Here is a 27,712-nt window from a genome sequence, read left to right on the forward strand (position 1 = left end):
CACCCGCTAATGGATTTCAGCATGCCCTACAATGCCAGCTGCCATGACGTCACTAGTACAGCAGCCAGCATCTATAAAAGCTCCCTCCCTGGGCGGGGAAAACCACAGAAGAAAATCAGGAGTTCTCCTCTATCCCATGACAGGTCTGTACTCTGCCAGGGATGTGGATTGGAAAGAACAGGGACCAGTAGTCAGGAAACTTCTGTCCCTACAAGTATTCAAGAATTGGCTCCATTGCTACTTGGCAGGGATGTTGGAGGTGGGCGCGGGCATCTTTGGAGGACAGGGCAATGCTGGCCTAAAGCCTCTCTCAAGCCTGAGACTGTGACTGTATGATTCAATAAGATCTAATCCCTCTAGACACTAACTATCCAAGTCACCCACACATCACTCAGTTTCCTCATCAGTAAATGAGAATGACATCACCTACCTGGAACGGTTGTTGCAAAGAGGGAAAACATAACACCGTAGAGTGCCTAGCATATAACTGATACCAACCTATAACACTTACTATACATCATCTGTAAAATTAGATGATGGCACAAGATGACCGGCATGGGCTGGCTAGGGGAGACACCACTGGCAGCTGGCTCCACAATCCTTACCTAGCACCTCCCCTCTTTGCTGGCACAGTTTGCCTTCCTCTATCTCATCCTCTCCTAAAGCTAAGGTGTAGGCATGCGATGAATCAAGGCCAACAGGACACAAAGGGATGTTTTCTGTGGGACATTTGAAAAAGGATATCTCACATTTGAAAAAGGATATCTCAAATAGAAAGGGATGCACAAACGGAAATATCCCTCCCGCTTCTCCAGCACAACCTTGTTGTGTCCATCTGTGATTCATGGAACCATCAAATTCAGATGTGGCTATGAGGAAACAAGCTGTAGCACCAAGCCAATATGCTAAGGTTGGCAGAGAAAAAGATGGAAGGAGTCTTGGTCCTTGATGTCAATTGCTGACCAATCCCTTAACTGCTTAACTCAGCTTTCCTCTTATGTGAGATAATAAAATGTTCTCCCTGATTAAGTCACTTTTTCTTGAGTTTTCTGTTACAGTAGAGTATTATACCTACAACAAGTGCCCTCTAGTTCTACAATATTATGACTATAAATCCATCTTCCTAACCTCATCCTTCTAACACTCTCCTAAAACTCAGCCTGTTTCACCTTCCCTCAGCTTCCTGACAGACACCAAACAGATATGTCTCTTCTCTCTCATACACACCACACTCATCGTCTTTGTGTCCTTACACATTTCACTATGTCAACTTGGAATATATTCTTCTTGCTCTCCAGTCACCTTCTCCCTTTTCTTTAGGGCCAAATTTATTTCTATAGCTCTGAGTGCGATAGCTCTCATAGGTTCTATCACATGGTTTATCATAAAATCATAGACACATAGAACAAGGATCATCTAGTCTAACCTGTTGTGTGAGAAGAGAATTTCCTCAGATAACATCCTATGAAAGAGATGATCAACCTACCTCAGATCAGAGGATTTCAGCATCAGGGAGTTTGCCATTTTATAAGGGCAGCTCATTGCACTACTAGAACCTTCCTTACATTAAAACAAAATGTGACTCCTTGTAACTGTTAGGCCTGGGTCTCTTTGGATATTCTGGGTTGAGTTCTGGCCTTGCATGCCCCTCCAGAGCAGGAGTATCTCAAGGACAGAGGCATTGCCTTATTCATGTTCATGTCCCCAGCACTTAACCCCATGACTGTCACTTCCTAGGCATTCAACATATGTTGCTGAATAAATGACAGATCTGATCCCACCACACTGCTTACAGGGCCAGGAGTAGACCATGACTCAACACGGATCAAATTTTCTATTTTGTACACTTGACAGTTAAAGCTGCTTATCAGTCTCTAATAGTTATGTGAGCTGAAGATCCTTAAGCTCAGGAACCATATTATGGCCATGTTTGTCCATGAACATATGGCAGCAAAGAAAGCTAATGGGATAGAAGGAGAGAAAGCAAATGTACTGAGAGGAGCTCTGCACAAGCTCCAAGAACTGAAGGAGGCGTGGCTCTAGAGAGCTTTGCAGTTCTTATTCTAGTCCCCCATGAGGCCTGGCTAAGAGGTTAGTGTTGGGGTTCCATAAGATGACCCTATACCAATTCCCGTTTGTTGCTTAAATAAGATTGAAGAGGTTTCTGTCACTTACAACCAAAAGAGCCTTGGCCAAGGCCTTCAGCTAACTCAGTGTGAGTGTTTATTCAAGTTGTTTCTGAAACAAATCAGCTAGAGGCAGAGGAGTGGAATGGATGAACTACTACCCTTGACCAGAACATATTAGAACAACTGAGCAAAATCACACCCCTTGGAGCTCCACCGCCACACACTTCTCCTTATGCCCATGTAGAAAAACTGCCCTACATCTTTCTAAAGCAATGAACAGTTGAGCAGACCCACAGTCATCCCATCCCCTACTTCTCCTCCAAGATTCTGGATCAACTCCACAGGTGGGAGCTCCCACAAGACATTCTACTTCTTTGAGCTCATAACACAACATAGTACACACAGCCTTAATGAGGGCAACCCCCAGCCACAGGGCAACTTTAGTTCTTGTTTCCCTCTTACTTTCCCCTGGAGTCCCTGACTTCTTTTCTGGTGACTTATGTACTCTTTTGGGGCACTCATCCTTATAAAACCCTTAAAGGGTGTTTCCAACCATAGCACTATTTAGCTGAAAGGCAAAAAACAATTTAAGACCTAAAAATAAGTGACTATAATGACAAAATAACAGGCAACTGGAGACATCTGGGACAGATAATGCCAACTAATATCCCCTCCAACGATACCACATGAAATATGTATGTTCCACCAAATCACAAAATGCTCTCTGATCTTGACTGATTCATTCACCATTTATTGAGTATTTTCCAGACTGCCTGGGCTCAAATCGCAGTTCTGCTCCTTACCAGCAATGTAATCTTAGGCAAGTGACTCACCATCTGAGCACCTATGTTACCTCTCCTGAAAAATGGAGATGTTAGCAGTACCTTTATCACAGTGTTATAGTGATCATCAAATGAATTAATACATATAAAGTACTTTAAGTTCCTGGCACACAGCACTGAATAAATGTTAATTAGTATGTTAGGGAAGATAGGCTAGATTATGCTGCAATAACAAACAAGCCTTAAATTTCAGTAGCTTAAAACAAGAAAGGGTTATTTCTTTCACATTCTACATGACCAGCGTGGGTTGGCTGGTGGGGAGGGGGCTCTGATCACTGTAGTCACTTAGGGATTCAAGCTAACAGAGTCTCCAACATCTTATAATGCTGATCTCTCAATAAAAGACTTCAGGGTTTACCAAAGCATAAGAAAAGGGCACTGTTTACTGGGTCTTAAATGTTTCTATCTAAAAGTGACACAAATCACTTCTGCTCCCACTGAATTGACCAAAAAAAGGCACAACTAACCTCAAGAGGGAGGGGAAGTGTAACTTTCCTATGTACACAGAAGGAGACCAGAATTAGAAATATCAGTGAGCACTGATAACATCTACCCCAAAGATTATTGCTCTATACCAGGCCTTATGCTAAACATCCACATTCTAGTGAGTATGTCACACATTTAAGTATCTCTGATACGATACTTTTATGTAACAAACCCATTGGTTTATGCTGCACATCTGGCTTTCATTTCTCTGCGTGTGTGAAGAGGAGAATTCATTTTTGAGGCTGAGTCTGGTGAACATCAAAAATGCCAGGTTGTTCAGTTCAGGGATTCTGTCAAACTAGTTGCTTGATAGCAGGCAGAAAAGCCACCTCAAGAATGGTCTACACTGACCTGTTATTTGGTAGAAGAGTAATTTTGAATAACAGACTACTCCTCTTCTACTTGGAAAACCAATGGACCCAAGCTTTTTTGTGACCAACATTTCTGTTGTTTTGAAGATATTATTGTAAACAGAAAGAGCAATGTTAAGATGCACTTAGGAGCTCCAATAATGTGCAACAATTTTCTTAAAACTGCAATTGAAAAAAATCAACTGAAACATGAAAATTTAAAGCCCTATTACCCACATTTCGCTCTGTAACATCCCACTTCTCATCATTTCTCACGCACATCTTAAGTGTGCTAATTGGAAAGGCTCTGCCATGTATACAGCTCTGTTTTCAAGATGACAACTGCTTTGCTTTTATCACTGGGCTCAGTACCAAGAGGGGAATCATTTTCAAAATTCAAAGCGTTTTGATCTGGCTGTGTCAACTGGCTGCCTGTGCTCGGTTGGTATTCTGTCTTAGAGAGAAAACATGAACGTTTCAGGCGGTGGGGCCGAGGCTAGGGAAATGAAGGCTTCCCTGAGTGGCTGAGAGGAAAAAGGATATCCTAAGATTCGAAACAGAACAAAAGTCCAATAACACTGAAAAGTCTGCCAAATTATTTCCTTCCCCCTCTAGGAAAGCACACTAAATATGCTACGAATGGTTATTGAAAAGAAAATCATTAACTAATAAATCCAGAAATGAACACTCAGGCAGCTTAAGTATCACCCAGGAAAACAAGCAGAGAGACTTTCTCAGTTTACACTCGGCTCCTCCAAAATGACAAAAACATTGGGCAGATGACAGCTACTGTGTGGTCTGGTGAGTAACTCATGCCTATGAAGAACCCTCAAAAAAACAAGATAAATCCGTGTTTCAGTGAGTCATCCCATGTTAGAGCCATATCTACCACACAGAAAAGCAGGATCTTCAAGTTCAAGGGCCCTGAGCCCAGAAGAAGGAAGCTCTCTACTTTTTCCCCAGTATAAGTAATGCTCCCAAATGGTTCAAACATGTAGGACTAAGGCTAAAGGAAAGATACCAAATATTCAAATGAAAACAGAAATGCAAATTCAAGAACACCAATGCTTCTCAATGGTGACAAATGGATTAATTATCTGTATTGGGGGCCACATGCTTTAATTTTTACCAAAGTGCTCAGCATGATGAAGAGCCAGCATTTTTTTTTCCTGCTGAGGAAGATTCTCCCTGAGCTAATATCTGTTGCCAATCTTCCTCTTTTTTTGCTTGAGGAAGATCAGCCCTGAGCTAACATCTGTGCCAATCTTCCTCTATTTTGTATGTGAGTCGTCGTCACAGCATGGCTGAAGAGTGGTGTAGTTCCACACTCGGGGTCCAAACCCACGAACCCAGGCTGCCGAAGCAGAGCGCACCAAACTCAACCACTACACCTCTGGGCCGGCCCCTGAAGAGCCAGCATTTTGACCAGGCAGAGCTTTCTCTAGGACAATATCTAGTGGTCATATCTTGATTGTCCCTTTAACACAACTGTGGGAACAAGCATAGTGTGATCAGTGAAAGCTGGCAACAAGTATAAAACTCTGTCTTCTGGCCAAGAGTTTTCAACGTAGGGTTCATGATGGGGGAACTGTGGACACCCAAAATTGTGTGCAACCTTGTGCCTATGAGACATCAAAACACAACCTAAAGAAAACATGTATTGCACATTTTCCGGAGAATGTCAGTTTCTCAAATGGATCTGTAGAGTGAAGCATTTCTGTTCCAAATCCATCCAAAGAATATCCCTACCTCTCAAGATGCAAACCCTAAACTCTTCTGGAAAAAACAAAAAAGAGATCTAAACTTCTTCTAGCTTGGCAAGACTCCTTAAGTCTGGAGCAGTGGTTCTAAAGTTTTATTGATTTGCAGAGAACTCAGTTGGGGAGCCTTTCAAAATATAGATTCTCAGCTTTCCCCCAGAGAGTCTGATTGAAGTCCCAGGTGATTTAGACGTAGGTGGTCCAAGGACTACACTTCAAGGAACTCTGGTCTGGTGCTTTCACCCCATGGGTCAAGCACTACAGGCAACTCCAAGTGGATCCCTTTCAGAAGAGAACCTCATGTAAGCAGTGGCCTCCCCAGAGCTCTCCTTGGTGTTGTCAGCAACTCTAGTATTGTAATATTCCCAGCATGCTAGACACCCCACTCTCTTTGGATCACCTGGCCTCAGATTTGCCTGGCTCAGCCTCTTGTCTATTCCTGTTCTGCTAACATATCTATGTTACCCAGATTATCTATAACAAGTCTGACATCCTCACCTGTCTGATGTTTTCTGGAGAAGCCTGGCCTTGGGTCCAAGAGCTACAGTGACTCTCATCTAGGAAACTCTAGATTCTCCCTAGGTCTCTGACATTGCCACAACCTATGGACCCGTGCTCACCTCAATCATTTCTTGTCAGTCAGCTGTGGTCCTAGCTAGGTTCCCTGTTCACCTGGAACAGAGCCAAAGACAGATGGAATGATCAGATCACCTACTTATAGTCGAATGAAAATGGCAAGTTATTGGGGAACAGGTATGGGGACAAGGTGTCCCACTTGCCCCCAAACACACAGAGCATATATCCCTGAATTTCAAAGTCTCATACTCACTTCTCAACTAAACTAGGAAACACAGACTACACAGATAATCAGGCCCCCAAAGAAAGTGTGTGTGAATAATGGAAACAAACAAAATATAGATTCTAGAAGCTCTGTCAATAATCGCTGGCTGGATTCCCACTTCACCATTTAACTATAAATCCATACTCACTAAGGACTGTATCACAGATCATAAATACCTGTTTATATCATGTCACCACATTTAGAATTGCCCCAGAAGATCATTAACTGGCAAAAAAAGTTTGCAATTTGGAACATGGTGGTAATGAAATGCTCCTCTCTGCATTTCCTACTCATGGTCGAACGAGCAGAATGAAATCCCTAAATATATATATTTTAGCACACAATCATAAATATCTACCACCCTTTCTAAACACACATTCCATGTGCTAATTTATACCAGCCTGCTAACTTTTTGTTTCATGCTATATTGATGGGCTTGACAGTTTTTCAAAGAGCTTATAACTGCAGCAGTGTTGATCTTATTTAAAGAGAATATTAAATCAAATCCTTGTCATTGGCATAAAATCTCCTATAGCATCAACAAAAGGCAGCGGTTTTTATTGATTCCCTGATACAAAAGACGTATGAAGCGGACTGATGCTGCTCTGCCAAAAAAAAATCACAATTAAAGCCCCATGAAAACTATTAGTCATTGTAAAGGTCATCATCGACTTTTAATGGCATCCTAAAGGGAAACAATATGCTTCGCTTCAACATCAAGGGCAAAGAGAATAAAACACTGTATTTCCAGGGTAGGCATAGCAGAGGGTACCAAGAAATCTTAAAAAAATACTTGTTGTATCAAAAGGCAACCCTAATAAAATATAATTCACATCATTCAATTCACTGTCCACATTCACGATGGGGGAATTTCCAGGAACAGCTGATGAAAAATGCATGCACACAACCAGATGTGCTCCGTCTTGCTGAATGAGACAATACAGGAAGTGGATTCGCTGTGTGGCGAAGGGTTTTCACTCTTCCAGACCAGATGAGGGACCACTTACTAACCAGAAAGTAGGAATGAGGGTGTGAGCTCCATTTCTGCCAGAAATGAGCAGGTCACTGCCCTCTCAGGCCTTCGTCTTCCTTACCTGTAAAGGGATTGAATCTAGTTTCTTTGATTCCCCTCAAATCAGCAGAGCAAACAGATTTACTCTTGCATATTAACTCTGATTATTGAAGTAGCATCTTTCTGGATCTCAGTTTTCTTAGTCCTCAAATGAGAGAGGTACTGTGTTGAGAAGGATTCTGAGTGAGCATCCAGGCACAGCAGGAAAGAGTACCCTGGTGATTTAGTAATGTGCTCTGGGGCGGAGGGTGGGGGGGGGTGGTAAAGGGGGCATGGCAGCAGCTGAGCCAGCTCTTAGCCCTAAAATGCGAAGATTCTATAAATTCACCCCAAGAACACTGTAGACGGAGCCTAATTTATCATTAATTGGCTCATCTGACAGAAAATGGTATGTCCTCAACCAAGGCTCTCCACAAAGTTCAGACCTCAGCAGGGGTTCGGGACGGTGCTTATCAGCAAAGGAGAAAAGTGCTATGAAAATAACCAGGAAGCCAACCATTTACATTCCATCTATGTTTGCTCACACTTTGAGGCCTTGGGACCTCTTCCAAAAATCTCCTATTCAGAAGGGAATATGCTGCTCTTTTCATCAAATGTTTTAAATTTATTTATTCAATAAGGAATTCCTAAGGACCTACTCAGTACAAAGAATTGTGCATACTGGTGTGAGGAAGGCGTCAGGAAGACAGTATGCATAGTGGTTAAGAGCTTGGGCCCTGGACTGAAATGACCAGGCTTCAAAACCCAGCTCCTCCACTTGCTAGCTGTGTGACCTTGGACAAGTTAATTAATCTCTCTGAGCCACAATATTTGAATTGGCAAAGAGAGTACAATAATACATTCCTCATAGGACGACTGCAAATTATACACGAGGCAACCCTTGCAAAGTGCTCATACAGCACCTGTTTTAGCAACATTATATCTCTGCTCAGGCCATTCGTCTAAGCTCCAGACCCACATACTGCCCCCTCTTTCTCCTCACTTAGAGGTTTCAAAGGCACTTCAAAGTCAACGTATCAGACCCTAGTTTGCAATCTTCTCCTGCACCTCACTACCACCAAAGCAAAACCAAACCAAAACCTTCCTGGTCTTCTAAGCATCCCCGTCTAAGTGAAGGTCCTACCAACCACCAGCTACTGGACTGCATCATGTGAAATTGCTGTTTCTGCAGATCAAAAATGGCAAAATGTTAGCAATTTCATGAGGTTCACCCCAATGGTTCAAAGCAAGACATCTAGATGTCATCTTCAGCATCTTTCGCTTCTTCAATGCCACTCCACGAAGCCCAGTGGACTGGGTCTCCTCAATACACCTCCACACTTTCTACTTCTATCTCCACTGCCACCACCTGATTAGAATCCACACTGTCTCCCCTAGATGGTTACAATGCCCTCCAAAGGGTCCTTCTACTTCCACTCCTGCATCCTACCATCTGTCCCCTATGCTGTGGCCAGCCGGATGTCACAAAATCCAAACCTGATTTTGTTAGCTCCCTGCTTAAAAAACTTCAGTAGCTGTGTGTAGCTCAGAGAATTGAGACCAGGAACTTTCAGCATTGTGCTCGGCCTAACTGTCACCTTCTCTATCTCCCTGGCCTCATCACGTCTCCCACCTGCTCTCTGCACTCCAGCCACAGCGACCTTCATCCAGTTTCTGCATGTGCCACCGTCCTTCCTGCCCGAGACTCTGTTCATGCTGTTTCCTCTGCCTGGAACCATCTTCCCATCCTATTCTTCCCTCACCTCTAAGCACAAACATCACTCCCTTAAGCAATGCTCGCTTCATGGGAGTACAATCTGCTCAGCTACACAGGACCCCATGCTCAGAAGGACCCCACACTTGATCAAACACTCTGCTGTTGCCATCTTGAAATTCTTAATATTTTTGGAACAAGAAGCCCTACATTTTCATTTTGCACTAGTCCCTGCAAATTATGTAGCCAGTCCTGTCCTCAGGGGAGCCTTCACTGACCTCCCCAAATAGCTCAAATGCCCCTTCACAACCCCTCCGAGTGCCATGTACCTACCCCTTTATGTTACCCGTCACAGTCAACATTTTTACATTGATTTCAGTAACTATGTGATGGTTTATCTTCCCCACTAGAACATGAGCTCCATGAATCCAGGGTCTACATCTGATTTGTAATCACCACTTCATCCCCACACAACAGGCAATCAGTAAGAGCTGGCTAAATAAGTATTTTTATTATTCCCAGTATCATAATTGTTATCACCCTGTACCATAAGGCTAAGAATCCAGTAAGCAAGATAAGGCAACTACACAACATGGCAATGGATAATTCGAGTGCTACCGAAAGAACATGTCCACGACTGGGAAGGTGACTAAGAAGGCTGCAGGGAAGGTCTGGAGGGGAGCTGAAACAAGCAGCACCTTGGAGGACGGACTGCAGCTGGTGGGCAGGGTCAGGGGAGGGCAGCCCCTCAAACAGCAGGAATAGCATAACCAAAAGCACAAATTTGAGGCTGAGAATGGAACGTTGGTGGGTGGAACATTCTGCCACAGCGGCTTCAGAGCAGAGCAGTCGGTAAAAATTGTGGACAGCCTTGAACCCAGGCTAGCGAGTTCACATTTTCCTGAAGTAAGTGTGGAGGCGATAAAAGCAATATTTTAAGAAATTAGGGCAGTTCCTAATGAAGCCTTAAAAAGTGTGAACATTACTCAAATAATTGCATAAAGATGATTTTGTAGCTACATACGGAAAAAAAAGTTTCAGCACAGTGCAACACCTTCTTTTTGGAACCATATGTTAAAATGTGCCTAATAAAAATATGCTTTCATATCATATACAAATGCACATTAAATAAGCTACACTTTTCAAAGTGTTTTCAAACACACTGCATATAGATGGCTCTCAGCCACCTTTGACGTTCCCCTCGTCAATTGATCAAGTGTTTGGTCATCCCAGCTGACATCTTCCAGCTGGTACTGCCCCAGAAAGGCGTTCCCCAGATGAAAGACACATATGTACTTCTCCAGAAGGCAGGAAAATCTCATCTGCAGCTCCCTGAATCAAAGATTGATACTGGAAAAGGAGGTGTTTATTCCACTCGAGGTCGCAGTTGTTAGTGCTTAAATTCACCAAGACAAAGGTGAATTTTTCTAAAAATAAAAATAATGTCCTTTGACAAATGAGTAATTCACAAATGCCTACAAATTGTGTGCCTCTGTAACAGGAACCCAACTGAGCAAACAAAAATGCTCTTATTGCGATGTACAGTAAGATCCAAATGTTCAAAAACTGCACTTAACTCATTACTCAGAAATATGTCCATTGCTCAAAATGGATAGCTATTTAATTTCAACTCAAAGACTGTAGGAAAAACGACATACCTCTGTTTACACACTCCCTATTTAGAATCAACATAAATACAGGTATATTACGTTTTCCATCTAAGGCAGATCAAAGAATACGACAATACTGTGAAGCCTCAGTATTATTCTGCCCCATTCCCACAGTCTCCTATATGAATTCTTGTCATTACATCAATTTAATCCCCTGCCATTTTAGGCCACTGTTCGTCAAGCTGAATGAAAAGCACAATAGCTGGCATTTAATGTGACGGCGCTCCTTTTCCAGCCTGCCTCCTTTAAAGTAAAAGTTTGTCGAATGCACAAAATTCCCTTTACAGCTCATTTGAGATGCATAAACAATCCCAAAGACAGAAAAGAACAAAAATAATAATTTGCCATTTTAAGGAGCTGGGCTGCTTAAGGGAAGCTTTGAATTGCAGACCCTCTGTTGATGGTTGGGCGATGCAGGCCACTCTGCCCCATTGCCCACCAGGCGAGCCCGGGGCTGCCCAGGCCTGGACCCTGTCTGATTTGCTGTGCTTCCGCATCTCCTCGGAAGGCTCTGCATCTCTTGACAATCCCAGAGGGAAAGTGCTGCTTCCCCTCCCTACACCGCATGTCTCTCCACACACAAACCCCAGCCATATGCTTACTGCTCGCTCCATCTTACATGCTCCCTCTACTTGCTGGAATTTACAGCAGCGACAGCCACAGGATGGACCTCTAGCTAAAGTCACAATGAATTGAGAGGTGAGAACATATTCTGCACACTCACCCCCACAAGGATTCCAGAGCTCAAACAGGTAGAGGCCAGAAGCAGTTTATGGAAAATCAAATTATATGTCAACGTAACCAGAGCAATTCTTGTACTGCCCTAAAATCCACCAAGTGATACCTCTTTCAGCAGGAGGTGTCTTCCGAGTGAGGGAAAGACAGACACAGAAAGGAGAGGCATTTTAAAAGTCTGAGACACAGAATAGGAAGAACTGTGCGTCAAAGAATGCCAAGGTGCGTTCTTTTCTCTAATTTCCAATGTCAAAATACATCGAGTGTGGTTAAGATGTGGGGGGCCTAGCACACAGCAGAACAACCATGTCCTTTAACCACAGGTGATCATCATAGCCAGTGGTTTTTTAAGGGGTAGTCAAGGAGTCTAAGATGAACCACATAACTCAAGGATGGAAAAATAGGAACCTCAACAGGCAGGTGACCAAGTTACCCTGATCAGTCACCTAGAATCTTCCAGTGGTGCTGTGCTGCATTAACAATACATTAATGTACTGAGGAGTCTTCACAGAGACGTGTTTAGTAATTATCACAGGCAGACTGGAAGAAAATCCATAATCCTACCAGAATGTTCAAATATCCTTCTCGTGTATGCAGAGCAATGTCTCCCCTTACCCAGCAGCATCAACTGTTTGAGAACTAGACCAGACCTAAATAGACACGAACGACTAACACAAAATAAAGTATATGAAATTTCTTGAGTTTTCAAGAACACTGCTAAGTTTCACGGTTTACTTGATGTTCAGGATAAAGTGCTATGACCTCCCCCCCAATCATAAAATATCAGTGTATTCTCAAAGATAACTGAGTATTCTTAAAACTTTTGTATTAAAAAATTCTAATTATGAAAATTTGGATTCAAATCACAAAGTCTCTGGTCTTGTGCATGAGAGAGGTTTCTCAAGTCAAAAGACTTATGTCCTTGACTTAATATTAACCGCTCTCCCTCTCCCCTTCTCTTTCTCCCACTCACATTCTAAAAATCCAAACTTTAGAAGTGCCACACACAGAGGTTCACTGAGTAAGAATTGATGGTAACAGTAGTCACACAAGACCTCTCTGGCTTCCAAGAAAGTAACCTCTCTAGAATCAATGACCTCAAAAGTCCCTCTCGTCACAATCTCAGATGCCCAATACCTCAGAATCCTAATCCCTTTGTACAGCCCCAACTGCCCCTCAACACCCAAATCCAATTCTACTCGTGACTTTCACTAGCCATCAGACAAAATTCACTGCCAACTAAGGTGCCTGGAAATGTCGACTTCTTCTGCTTGATTCAGATCTTCAATTCACATCCATCATTAAATGTCTCAATGTAACACATTTTCATCTGAAAGGTTTCTTTAGTCCTGTATGAAGCAGAGGGCGATGCATCTTAGATAAACCGCATACATGAAGTATTTCTTTCTGACCAATGGTGGCCTGGCCCATGAATTCCTTCAGGGGACCACTTAGATTAACAATTTTACATTCTCCAGCCCTTACTTCAAGCGCCTAACTCACTAAGCCTCAGTATTTTAGCACTAGAAGGGACCCCTGGTTCATTTTACAGATGAGAAAACTGAGGTCCACCGAGGCTAAAGAACTTGACCCCTTGGCCTCACAGAAAATGTCACTAAACCAGCACTGGAGAAAGCAGGTTCCTTGACTACTGAGATCTCCTGAGAACGCTTGTGAATAGCATCAGTAAAAATGTAGTAGAAGCAGAAGGGAGTTTGTTTCGCACCAGAGCTGTTTCTTACTACAGGCCCAGCCTTCGCCCCGTGTCAGCCTCCGACACTTTCCCAGGGTGCCTGTCTGGGGCTGGCAAGAATCTCCATCAACTCCTCTCAGAACACACTATTCCCAAGCAGGACTACTCCTCTCAGGCACAGAGAAAATGGCATGCTCAATCTTTAGCCTTAACCTAAGAAACCCAAACTGGCTGATTCAAAGGACAAGATTTATTTTATTTTATTTTTGTGTGTGTGTGTGAGGAAGACCGGCCCTGAGCCAACATCCATTGCCAATCTTCCTCCTTTTTTTCCCTTTTTCTCCCCAAAGCCCCAGTAGATAGTTGTATGTCATAGTTGCACATCCTTCTAGTTGCTGTATGTGGGACGCCGCCTCAGCATGGCCGGACAAGCAGTGCGCCGGTGTGCACCCGGGATCCAAACCCGGGTCACCAGTAGCGGAGCGCGCACACCCAACTGCTAAGCCACAGGGCCAGCCTCTAAAGGACAAGATTTTTTTAAGCCATCCATCCTCCCTAGTTGCAAATGTGGGCTTCGTCTGCTTGGATTCTATGAATTGCATCCCCCCAAAACACACACATACCAACAGTGAGCCCCTCCCCGAGCAAGCCCTGTGGCCCCAGTCCTTGGGAACGGGAGCACACACATCTTTGAACGTGAGGAGAAAGGAAGCCAGAGAGGAGAAATCCTCAGTCGGGGCCGGGAGGAAAATCGAACCCTTGAAAATTGCAAAGCAAAAGATGCCAAGAGAGATTCTTCACTGTCGCAGCTGCTTACCATAGAAATCTCTCCTCATTTGGGGATGACATAGGCGGACCTGATTTTTTGTCACCAGTCACTCTGCACTTGCTTTAATTATGCAGCACACCAACAGAAATTTTCTTTCTGATCACATAAATCACATCGCCGTGACACCGAGCTCAATAGGCACCGCTAGAACAATGTGGTGAGAGCTATTGACTCCATCGCTCAAGTCCACAAGGTGTATCATTTAGCCAAGAGTGATAATTAGACGCAGAATATACTGAAAACTGTCAATAGGCATGTCAATAGGAGAACTCTTAGCATCTAACACCCAGTGAATCAATGGTGTTTTTCAGCTATAAAATCAAGAAAATGATAGCTTTCAAATGAATGGTGGAAAGGAAACAGGAGCCTCCTCGGGGAGGAATAAAACAGCTCAATTTTCCCTTACTGAGTGCCTCTCCAACTACCTCACTCAATGGAAAAGGTCACAGAACATTACAGCAAAATATCTCTGAAACAAGATGTACAACAGCATTGGGACATGACATGCTGCCTGGGCACCCCACAAAGGCCTCGCTATCTTTGACCTGACAGGAGCAGCGAATGGGTCACCAGATGGCAGACCATAACCGAGAGGGGAAGCCGAGTGAGGGGGGAGGAAGACAGTGACTGAGCTGCAGGGGAACAAGTTGTGCCCCACTCAAATGAAAGCGAGACTGTGTGTAGGAGTGAGGGTGGGTGAGTGGGTGTCTGAACCAAGCGTACAGGAAGCAGGCACTTGGACTGGGGGTTGCTGAAAAAATGACCTCTTAGCAATGCTCAATTACATTTCACAATCAATACAAATATTAATAGGTGATACTTACAGGCTGCTTACTATGTGCTCTAAGTATTCTGCACATATTAACTCATTTTATCCTCACAACAGCTCTATGCAATAGGTAGCATTATTAGCCCCATTTTACAGATGAGGAAATTGAGGCTCAGAGAGGTTAAATAACTTGCCCAAGGGCACACAGCTAATAAGTAACAGAGTCAGAATTTGTACCTACAGAAGCTGTGCTCTCACACACCATGCTATGCTGCCCCTCATGATGGCCTGGCAACACCCAGTACCCCTGTCTTTTCCCTTTTAAGAAGAGCAGGTGATAGGTGGATCTGTATGAAAGCTGAATGGTATTATGTGTCCCTGGGCAAGTCTCAGCACCTCTCAGGGTCTCTGTTTCCTCGTATGTAGAAGGGGAGCCATGATCATGAGACGTGTGGAGTATGTTTCTATATGCTGAGCTCACTAAGTAATCTTACACAGTCACTCACAGGCTGAAAACTGAACCATCATCCTCATTTTACAGATAAGTAAACCAAGTCTTGGAGAGGTTTGAAAAAACACCTCTGATCACACAGCTTGTAGGGCTGAGGCTGGGTTAGAACCCAATGGGTCTGACTCATGCTGTCCTCTCAATCACCACACTAAACTGAAGGCTGCAAGGATGCTCTGTGCACAAAGTGCCAGGAACAGTGACTAGTACACTCGGATAGTCCTCAATAAATGACAGGAGGAGGGGGAGGGGGAAGGGCAGGGGAAGGAAGGAGAGAGAGAAAACCAGAAGGCAAAAGAAAAAGGACGTGGGGAAGATATACACATTAATGTATGCGTCTGGACAGGATCACAAATAACTTCAGTAATTAACGAATCAGGAGAACCTACATGAGTTGCTACTTCTAGTTTTAATCTAATATAACTATTTATTTAACTGATTATTGGTACTCTCTTTAGGGGCTCTTAATATTTTTAAATTGGTGGGGTATTTTTTTTAATCAAACAAAGTAGTAAATCTAATTTCAAATAACATTTATTAAACACTTCCTATGTGCCAGGTTCTGAACTTGGTTCCCTCATTTAACAATGTGTGTTTAATCTTCTTTGTTCTTGAAGCTATCACTTTTTTAAAAAATACCCTTTTTAATGTGATAAAGGAACTCTACCAAAGACATTGCCTTCAGTAAAACAAACCAGCTGTCAGACCAAGGACAGAAATGGCAGCCTTATAATTAACTAATCATTAATGGACATTAGCCAGATGACATTTGCAATGACTTACCCAGTGAGGTATGTGGCTATATGCACACATAATCAAATACTTCACCACGCCCAAAGCTTCACGCGAGGGCTGCCTTTCTACTCAAGTTCCCTTCTCTATCACGTGTGTTTTTCTATTTAGCGGGAGGGTCTGCAAGCTTTGATCTCTGCCAGGGCAAGGAGGGGATCCGGAACACAACTGAATAGGTGGGCAGCATCATACAGAGCACATAGCAAGCTCTTAACAGATAATTTTATTTGACTCAGATCAACCATCGTCATCTGTCACCAGTCACAATAGCTTTCTAACTGGTCTCCCTACTTCTCCTCTTGCCCCCCTAGAGCCTAAGACATAAGTTAATTATGTTATTCCTCTATACAGAACCATCCATGCTTCCTTTCTCACTCAGAGCAAACGCCAAAGTACTCACTATGGCTTACCCGCACCCCCACTTGTAAACCTCACTCCAGCCCACAGGTCTCCTAGTTGCTCCTCCAGCTCATTAATCACACTCCTGCTCAGGGCTTCGCATTTGCTATTCCCTCTGCCTGGAGTCCTCTGCCTTTAAATCCTCCCACAGGCACAGGGGGCTTTTTCTCACTCTACTGGTCTCAGCACAAACATTTCCCTCACCAGAGAATTCTTACCTGAACATGCTATCTTAAGTAAAGCACACACAGAAACACCCTTACTAGCTCTTTTTTTTTTTTTTTGTGAGGAAGATCAGCCCTGAGCTAACATCCATGCTAATCCTCCTCTTTTTGCAGAGGAAGACCAGCTCTGAGCTAACATCTATTGCGAATCACCCTCCTTTTTTTTTTTCCCCCCTTTTTCTCCCCAAAGCCCCAGTAGATAGTTATATGTCATAGTTGCACATCCTTCTAGTTGCTGTATGTGGGACTCAGCCTCAGCATGGCCGGAGAAGCGGTGCGTCAATGCACGCCCGGGATCCGAACCCGGGCAGCCAGTAGTGGTACGGGCGCACTTAACCGCTAAGCCACGGGGCCGGCCCCCCTTACTAGCTCTTGACTGCACTTAATTGTCTTCATAACACTTATCATGAGCTGACAGTTGTTTACTATTTGTTTATTTTCTGCTTCTTCCAACTATAAAGTAAGCTTCAGGAGGTGGTGACTTTTTTTTATTCATTGCTGAACTACAGCACCAAGAACTGTGCCTCATATACAATAGGCTCTCAATACATCATTAATGACTGTCTGAGTGAAGGAATGAGTCCAGATGTACAAGAAAAAACAAAAGTTAAAAATGTGTGATAAACTTAGTCACAGGTTGGGCCACTAAATTCCAAGCATCTTCAGGGAGCACGACTGAAGATTTCTCCCAATAAGCATGGAGGTCATTCTTATTAAAAGACATTCGTCAAGAAAAATAGAGGTAAGTTGAGGCAGGGATCCAGCTGAAGAGCCATGCTCGCTGCAAGGAGTTTGTATAACCAAAATATTCCAATTACCAAAAAAAGAAGAGTGAAAAGAACACCAGAAGCACATCCTTATTGCTAGCCCTATTTCCAGCCTTACAGAGGAATATAAGAAAGCTATTTGTGGGAGTTCCTGTTCTGGTACTAATGAAGTAACTTGTATCACAGTAACTCTCCCACAGATAAAAATTATAAACTCTGGGGAAAATATAATCAACAACTAACTGAAGGAACTGGAGAGCTACCAAACTAGGCAGGAAATGGAGGAAACTGAATGACTTTTATCAAAGAAGTGAACCATATTAGGTGATATCTATATTTAAATGGCCTTTCCCTTGGGGCCACTTTGCAGTCTGCACTGCACACAGCAGCTAGAACTCAAGAAGAAAGCTGCCATCTCACTGGCTTAAAAAGCTCGAGGTCAGGGTTGTCACAGTGGTTGGAAACTGTGAAGAGAAATCCCAGAACAGAGGACTGACAGAGGTAAGAAATCTGCATACACCTCCTCACAAATCCTTAGCTTACTCTTGAACTGGGAATACAGAGGGAAGTCCAAGTAGCCTGGCAGAAATTAACAGGGGAAAGGCTGAAAAAGCTGCCAGATATTTCATAAGCTGTCCATCATAGGGGAGTCAGAGTTTGAAGTTTTAATTCTGACAAGGTAAAGTGACTTGGTAAATACTTTGGGCTTTATATCAAAACTTCTGAGGGGAGACACCTTAAAAGTACAGACTATGCCTCAGGATTGTGATTTTGCACTAAGACCAAAGCAAAATTGAAATAGAGCTGCCCCAAGAAGGTGTACAAACAAGCCTCCCCAAGTTCAAGGTTATCACAGCCAGTATTCAGCTGCAAAAATTAATCTAGGACAAAATTAAACATTTTTCAGAGGAAGATAACAAAATCCAGAATCTCTGCAAAAAATTAAGAAAATGTCTTGTATACAATGACAAGTTCTAGACATGTAAAAATGTGACTCATAATCGAAAGATAAATCAGGCAAGAGAAACAGACCCTGAGATAATCCAAACATTTGAATAAGCAAACAAGGACTCTAAAGAAGCTATTAGAAGTATTTTCAAGGAATTTAAAGAGGGTCATAACGAGTAAACAAATGGGAGAATCTCAATACAAAATTTTCAACTACAAACAAATAACCAAATAAATTCTATAATAAAAGAAAAATATCTGAAATGAAAAAAATTACTGAATGATCTTAACAGCATATGCAAATGTTTGGACAGAAAAAGGACAATTCAACTTGAATAGAGATCAATCATATTTATCCAATCTGAAGAACAGAGAGAAAAAAGATTAAAACAAATAATCAGAGCCTCAGTCAAATGAGGGACAATTTCAAGTGGTCTAACACGTGTAACTGGAGTCCCAGAAGGCAAGAAGAGAGAATGAGGCAAAAACAGTATTTGAATAAATAATAGACAAAAATTCCCCAAATTTGGGGAAAACCAACAACATACTGATCAAAAAGTCTTCCTAAACTCCAAGCTGGATAAATACAAAGAAAACCACACCAACCTTCTAATAACAAAAGACAGAAAGAAAATCTTAAAAATTTCCAGAGGACAAAGACACATTGAATTCAGGGACCAGAAAACAATTAAGGGCTGGCACGTTATTGGAAACAATGGATGTCAGAGTGAATTGAACAAAATCTTTAAAAGACTAAAGGAAAAAATAACCTATCAATCCAGAATTCCATATGCAACAAAAATATCCTTCAAAAATGAAGACAAAAGTATTTTTTACAGATAAATGAACACTAAGAGAATTCATCACCAGCTGACCTTCACTAGGCTAAATTATGCTTCTATTCACAGTTAAGACAAGTATTATCAGATGGAAACTTCTATCTACAGGAGGAATGAAGAGTATCTGAGGTGGTAAATATTTATATAAAAATATCTTTATTTCTTAATCTCTATAAATGTAAACTGGCAGTTTAATACAAAAATTATAACAATGTATCACAGGGTTTATTATCCAGATGCAAAATATGTGACAAAATAGAACCAAAAAATGAGGGAAAGGTAAATAGAATGGAACTAAACTGTGGCGAGGTTGTTATATTTATGTGAAGTTGTACAACATCAACGCTGACTAGGCTGTGGAAAATTAAGCAAAGTTGAGGATGCAAATTTTAATCTCTAGAGGAAACACTAAAAAGAAAATAGTTGAAAAGCTACAAGAGAAATTAGAATATAATATGAAAAAGTATTTCATTTATCTAAAAGAAGGCATAAAAAGAAAGAACAGGGGCCATTCCGGTGGCATAGTGGTTGGGTTTGTGCACTCTGCCTCAGCCGCCTGGGGTTCACGGATTTGGATCCTGGGTACAGACCTACACACCGCTCATCAAACCATGCTGTGGTGGCATCCCATATACAAAATAGAGGAAGACTAGCACAGATGTTAGCTCAGGGACAACCTTCCTCAAGCAAAAAGAGGAAGATTGGCAACGGATCTTAGCTCAGGGCCAAGCTTCGTCACTAAAAAGGAAAAAAAAAAAAAAAAGAAAGAACAAAAAAAAGTAAAAGCAGACAGGACAAATAGAAAATACCTGGGCCGGCCCCGTGACTTAGCGGTTAAGTGTGCACACTCCGCTGCTGGCAGCCCGTGTTCTGATCCCGGGCGCACACCGACACACCGCTTCTCCGGCCATGCTGAGGCCATGTCCCACATACAGCAACTAGAAGGATGTGCAGCTATGACATACAACTATCTACTGGGGCTTTGGGGGAAAAAAATAAAAGAAAAAATAAAAAAAAAAAAAGAAAACACCTTACAAAATGACCGACTTATTTCCAAACTTATCAATAATTATATGAGATGCAAATGACTAAACACAATGATTAAGAGGAAAAGATCACTGAACTGAATAAAACATCAAGGCTCAACTGAATGCTATCTATAGGGATGCATTTATAACATAAAGACACAAAAAGTTGAAAGTAAAATGATAAAAAAAAATATACTCTCAAAAATTTAAGCATAAAAAAGTTAGTATGGCTACACTAGTAACACACAAAGTAAACCTCAAGACAAAGAGTACTACTAGAGATTTAAAGAGGGCTGTTTTATAATGATTAAAGGGTCAGATCATCAGGAAGATATATAAATCATAAATACGTGTGCACTTAAAATACAAAGTTTCAAAATGGATGATGCAAAAACTAGACAGATCTAAAAGGAGAAATTCAGAAATCCAAAATCATGGTTAGAGAAGTAATACCCCTCTCTCAGTAAACAATAGAACCAAGTGACAAAACAAAATCCATCAAGAATATAGTAGATTAGAACACACTACTGAACAAATTGTTCTAATTGATATTTATAGAACCCTATACCCAAGAACTGCAAAATACATATTGTTTCCAAGTACACAAGGTATATTCATGAAGACAGACCACATGCTGTGCCATAAAATGTCTCTATAGGAAATGCAAGTCAAAACAACACTAAGATACCACCTCACACCCGTTAGAATGGCTATAATCACCAAGACAAAAAACAACAAATGTTGGAGAGGATGTGGAGAAACAGGAACCCTCATACACAGCTGGTGGGAATGCAAATTGGTGCAGCCTCTATGGAAAACGGTATGGAGATTCCTCAAAGAATTAAAAATAGAGATGCCCTATGATCCAGCCATCCCACTACTGGGAATCTATCCAACGAACCTGAAATCAACAATCCAAAGAGGCTTATGCACCCCTATGTTCATTGCAGCATTATTCACCATAGCCAAGAAGTGGAAGCAACCTAAGTGTCCCTCGACTGATGATTGGATTAAGAAAATGTGGTATATATATACAATGGAATACTACTCAGCCATAAAAAAAGACAAAATCGTCCCATTTGCAACAACATGGATGGGCCTGGAGCATATTATGTTAAGTGAAATAAGCCAGAAAGAGAAAGACAAACACTGTATGATCTCACTCATATGTGGAATATAAACCAACACATGGACAGAGAAAACTGGACTGTGGTTACCAGGGCAGTAGGGGTGGGGGGTGGGCACAAGGGGTGAAGGGAGTCATATATGTGGTGATGGACAAACAAAAATGTACAACCCAAAATTTCACAATGTTAGAAACCATTAAAACATCAATAAAAAAAAATAAAAAAAAAAGTCTCTATATATTTCCAAATATTTTCCAAATATTGAAATCTTAAAGAGTATATTCTCTGAGAACATAATTAAGTTAGAAGTCTATAAAAATAAAATATCTAGAAAATCCAAAATAATTGAAAATTAGACAGCTCACTTCTAAAAATTAATGAATTGAAAAAATCACAAGGAAAATTTGAAAATATTTTGAATGGCATATTAATAAAAATATGATATAGCATAATCTAACGGATGCAGCTAAAGCAATGCTTAAGAGCGTTATTTATAGCTTTAAATACTTATATTAGAAAATAAGAAAAGTTTAAACCATGATCTAAGTTTCCACATTAATAAGACAGAAAAAATACCAAAGCATGTAAAAAGAGCAGGAATCAATAAAATAAAAAAGGACTAACAATAGAGAAAATTAACAAAGCCAAAAGCTAGTTCTTTTAAAATATTAATAAAATTGATAAACCCAGGAGAAAATCTTCATGACCTTGAGTTAGTCAAAGATTTCTTATACATAACACCAAAAGCATTATCCATAAGAGCAAAAAATTGATATATTGGACTTCATCAATATTAAAAAACTTTGCACTTCAAAAATGCCATTAGAAAAATTGAAAAGCCAAGACACAGAATGGAAAACAATATTTGCAAATTATATATCTCATATAGGAATTGTATCCACAATATGCAAAGAACACTTACAACTCAATAATAAAAAGACACATAATCCGATTTTAAAATGGACAAAATATCTGAATAGATATTTCCCCAAAGAAGACATACAGATGGCCAATAAACACATAAAAAATGTTCTACATCAATCATTAGGGAAATGCAAATTAAAACCACAATGAGATATATCATCACTCCCACTAGAAAGGCCAAAATAAAAAAAACAATAACAAATGTTGGGAGGATATGGAGAAATTAGAACCCTCATACACCGATGGTGAGAATATAAAATGGTGCAGCCATTTAAAAAAAGAGTCTAGAAGTTTCCTAAAAAGTTAAACATACAACCCAGCAATTCCACTCCTAGGTATCTACCCAAGTGAAATGAAACACACATCAACACAAAGACTTGAGATAAATATTTATAGCAGCATCATTCATAATGACTCCAAGTTGGAAACAACCCAAATGTCCAACAACTGACAAAACTAAATGGTCTATATCCATGCAATGGAACACTACTGAGCAATAAAGGAACAGAGTACTATTGATACATGCCACATATGGATGAATCTCCAAAACATTATGCTATGGCAACTACAGTTAACACTATATTGCATATTTGAAAGTTTCTAAGAGAGTACATCTTGAAAGTTCTCATTACAAGAAAGAAAAATTTTCTAACTATGTATGGCGATAGATGTAACTAAACTTATGCTGGTGATCATTTCACAATATATGCAAATATCAATCATTATGTTGTACACTTGAAACTAATATAATGTCATGTCAATTATACCTCAATAAAAAATAAATAAATAACATTATGATAAATGAAAGAAGCCAGACACAAAAGAACACATATTGTATGATTCCATTTGTATGAAATGTCCAGAAAAGGCTAATCAATAGAAACAAAAACTAGTTTATTGGTTATTTAGAGCAGGAGATGAGAACAGGGAGTGAGTGCAAATGGGCAAGAGAGATTTTTTGGAAGTAATGAAAATGTTCTAATATTGGCTTGTGGTGATGGAATATCACTAAGGCAATGTTACTAAAAATCACTGAATTGTTCACTTAAAATAGGTGATTTTTACGGAACGCAAATTGTACCTCAATAAAGCTGTTAGAAAAAAATTGATACACCCCTATCAAGACTGATCAAGAAAGAAAAAGAAAAAAGAACAATTCAGGAATGAAAGAGAGCTATCACTAAAGAGTCTACAGACATTAAAAGGATAATAAGGGAATACTGTGAATAACTCTATGTCGATAAATTCAACAATTTAGGTGAACCACACAAATTCCTTGAAAAAATGCAGCTTGATGAAACTGACACAAGAAGAAATAGAAAATCTCAATAGCCCTATATTTATTTAAAAAATTAAATTTAGGGGCTGGACTCATGGCATAGTGGTTAAGTGCAGCAGGTTCCACTTCAGCGGCCCAGACTCACAGGTTCAGATCACAGGCACAGACCTACACGCATCAGCCATGCTGTAGCGATGACCCACATATAAAGTAGAGGAAGAATGGCACAGACGTTAGCTCAGGGCTAATCTTCCTCAGCAAGAAAAAAAAAAGGAAAAGAAACTAAACTTATAATAATATTTAAAAACCTTCTGAAAAGGAAATCAACAGGCCCAAAGGATTTCATTGGTGAATTCCATAAAAAACATTTAAGTAAAAACAATACCAAAATTACATAAACTCTTTCAGAAAATAGAGGAGGAAGGAACACTTCTCAACTTATTTTGAGGCCCGTATAACCCTTATACCCAAATCTGCCAAAGACATTACAAGAAAAGAAAATTACAGACCAATTTCCATCATGAACATAGACTCAAAAACCATTAAAAAATATTAGCAAAGTGAATCCAGAAATATGCAAAAAGGGTAATACATCATGACCAAGTTCAGTTTATCGCAGGAAAGCAACATGAGGCTAACATTTAAAAATCAACAAATTGCATTCACCGTATTAACAGAAAACCCATATAATCATTTCAGTAGAAGCAGAAAAAGCATTAGACAAAATTCACTCCCATTCATGATAAACTAGGAACAGAAGGGAACTTTCTCAATCTGATAAAGGGCATCTAGGAAAATCTGTACCCAGGGGCCGGCCCCATGGTGTAGCGGTTAAGTGCGCGTGCTCCACTGCGGGCGGCCTGGGTTCGGATCCCAGGTGCGCATGGATGCACCGCTTGTCAGGCCATGCTCCGGCAGCGGCCCATATAAAGTAGAGGAAGATGGGCACGGATGTTAGCCCAGGGCCAGTCTTCCACAGCAAAAAAGAGGAGGATTGGCACAGATGTTAGCTCAGGGCTGATCTTCCTCATAAAAAAAAAAATCTGTACCCAATATAACAGACAATGGTAAAATATTGAACACCTTCCTTCTAAGATTGAGAACAAGCAAGAATATCTGTTCTACTTCTATTCAACATTGTAATGGAGGCTCTAGCCAGGTAAGAGAAAAACAAGAAACAAATACATAAAATTGGAAAGTAAGAAGTAAACTGGTTTTATTCCAAAAAAACCATGATTGCCTACACAGTACCTCTTAACAAATTTAAAAACCAAAAAATAGAAATACTAAGATTTAGAAATACCAAATGTTTCTAAATACTAAGTATTTCACTAGAAATACTAAGTGAATTTAGCAAGGCTGTAGGATACAAGTTAACACAAAAAAATCAATTATATTTCTTTTTTTATTTTATATTTCTATATACTAGAAGCAAAGAACTGGAAGATAAACTTTTTTACACTTGTACGTATAATGACATCAAACCCACAAAATAATAATGAAAAAAATAAAAGATGTGCAAGACTTCTACACTAAAAACTACAAAACATTGGAATACATGGAAAGATGAAATATGTTTATGGATTGGAAGACTTGATATTAAGATGTCAATTTTCCACAAATTGATCTAAAGATTCAATGCAGTTCTAATCACAACCTCACAAGCATTTTTTTGTAGAAACTGACAAGTTTATTCTCAAATTTATATGGAAAAACAAAGGACCCAGGAAAGGCAAAGACTCTTAAAAAGAAGTACTCAAAAAGAAGTACTTATTTCAAGACTTATTATAAAGCTTCAATAATCAAAACAACATGGCAGCATAAGGATAGAGAGACCAATGAAACAGAATAGATAACCCAGACATAGACCCACACATTTATGGCCAATTGATTTTTTACAAAGTTTTCAAGATAACTGAATGGGGGAAGTATAACTGAAAAGAGTAAAAGGGGCTGGAGCAAACAGATACGCATACGGAAAACAATGAGTCTCAATTCTCAACTCACAGATGTGAAAATTAACTCACCATCGATCAAAGACCTAAACTCTAAAGCTTCTAAACATAGTAGAAAACAGTGGAATATCTCACAACCTCAAGGAAGGCAAAGATTTAGAACACAGAAAATACTAACCAAAAAAAAAAAGATAAGTTGGTATTTCTCAATATAAAACCTTCTGCTTATCAAAGTCACCTTTAAAGAAGAGAAAGGGCAACCCAAAGACTGGAAGAAACATTTGAAATAGATATATATAGATAAAGATGTAAATTTATAGATATCTGACAAAGGACTTATAACCAGAAGATACAGAGTGCTCCTACAAATCAATAACCAAAAAACAAATAACTCAACTTTTCAAATGAGCAAAATGCTTTAATAGTCCATTCACAAAAGATGATATATGAATGGCCAATAAACTCATGAAAAGATATTCAGCATCATTAGCCCTCAGGAAAATACAGATTAAAACCATAACGAGATACCATTTCACACCTACTAGAATAAATAAAGTTAAAAAGACTGACAACAAATATTGGAAAGGATGTAGAGTAACTGGAAATCTCCAACATTGCTGGTGGAAGTGTAAATGGTATAATCACATTGGAAAGCTGTTTCGCTCGTTTTCAAAAATTTAAACCCACATCTACCCTATGAGCTAGCAATTACACTCCCACGTCTTTATCCAAGATAAATAAAAACCTAGATCCACACAAAGACTTTCACATGGACGCTCATAGTAGCTTTATTCATAATAACCAAAATCAACAAGAAAATGGGTAAACAAATTATTATATATTCATACAATGGAATAGACTTCTGACGTACAACATGGGTAAATCTCAGAAACATTATATTGAAAAAAACAGACACAAAAGAATTCATAACACATGATCCCATTTATATGAAGTTCACAAATAGGACAGTGGTTGCCTACAGAGGACGTGGGGATTATCTGTAAAGGAGCAAAAGGGAAATTTCTGAAATGATGGAAATGCCCTATATCTTGATTGGGATGTGGTTACACAGTATAAACCTTCATTAAAATCATTGAATAGTACACATAACATCTGTGCATTTCACTTTATGTAAATTTTTCCTCAATTTAAAAAGACAAGTTAAAATTTGCTTAGAAAAAAGATAAGAAAAGCTAATAGAGTAGAGTATTAGTTAGGATCAGCTCAATTATGCTGTGGTAACAAACAGCCCCCAAGTCTCAGTGCCTTAAGAAGGAGTCAGTCTCATGGTCAAATGCAACCTGCTGCCTATTTTGTAAATAAAGCGTTATTGGAACATATTCATGTCCATTTGCTCACATATTTTCTATGTATAACAGAGCTGAGCAGTTGCAACAGACACTGTATGGCCTGCAAACTAAAATCCTTATGTATTTTCAATTCAGCCTTTATGGACAGAGTTTGCTTTTTGACCCTTGGCTTAAAACCATAAAGGTTTATTTCTCACTCATGCTCCATGTTAATCAGGAATCAGCTGGGAGTTCTGTTCCATGTCATCCCCATTGTGGGACCTGAAAATGAGCAAGCTCTGAACGATCTTATACCAGCAAGTAAATGATCTGGCTCCAAAGTAACACATCACTTTTCCTTACAACTCCTGGGCCAGAACTGTTCACATGATCCCACTCACACAAGGGGACCAGAAAATACAATCCTACCATTTGTTTACACATGTGCCTGGAAGTGGAGGAGAACTGGGATATTTGCCAAACAGCACTAATGACTACCACAATTAAACTGAAAATCAATCAGTCCAGGTGTTTATTTCCAACAAACATGCATAACCCTGCTGAAATATTGCCCTACTGAGTAGAAGTCCTAATCATAAAAATTCCAAAAGTTGCCCCGACCCTTCCTTTTCGCTCCCATGTCGCTGGTTAGAGCAACACAGCACTGCTTTCTGCCCTCCTGATGGATCTAGATTGCAAATCTGACTAACCATCACCTTCACATTTAATATCCTTCAAGAGGAGATCTCATCCTCAAGAAGAAG

The 27,712-nt window shown here is 40.3% G+C and overlaps 1 protein-coding gene across 1 annotated transcript in view; it reads right to left on the reverse strand.

Annotated features, from left to right (window-relative positions):
- LRMDA (leucine rich melanocyte differentiation associated) overlaps positions 1–27,712 on the reverse strand; it is a 1,038,159-nt gene that overhangs the window by 672,666 nt on the left and 337,781 nt on the right. The window lies entirely within an intron of this gene.

The sequence above is a fragment of the Ceratotherium simum genome, chromosome 6, assembly GCF_057802395.1.
Source record: "Ceratotherium simum simum isolate JZ-2026a chromosome 6, ASM5780239v1, whole genome shotgun sequence".
In the NCBI taxonomy this organism is placed as follows: Eukaryota; Metazoa; Chordata; class Mammalia; order Perissodactyla; family Rhinocerotidae; genus Ceratotherium; species Ceratotherium simum.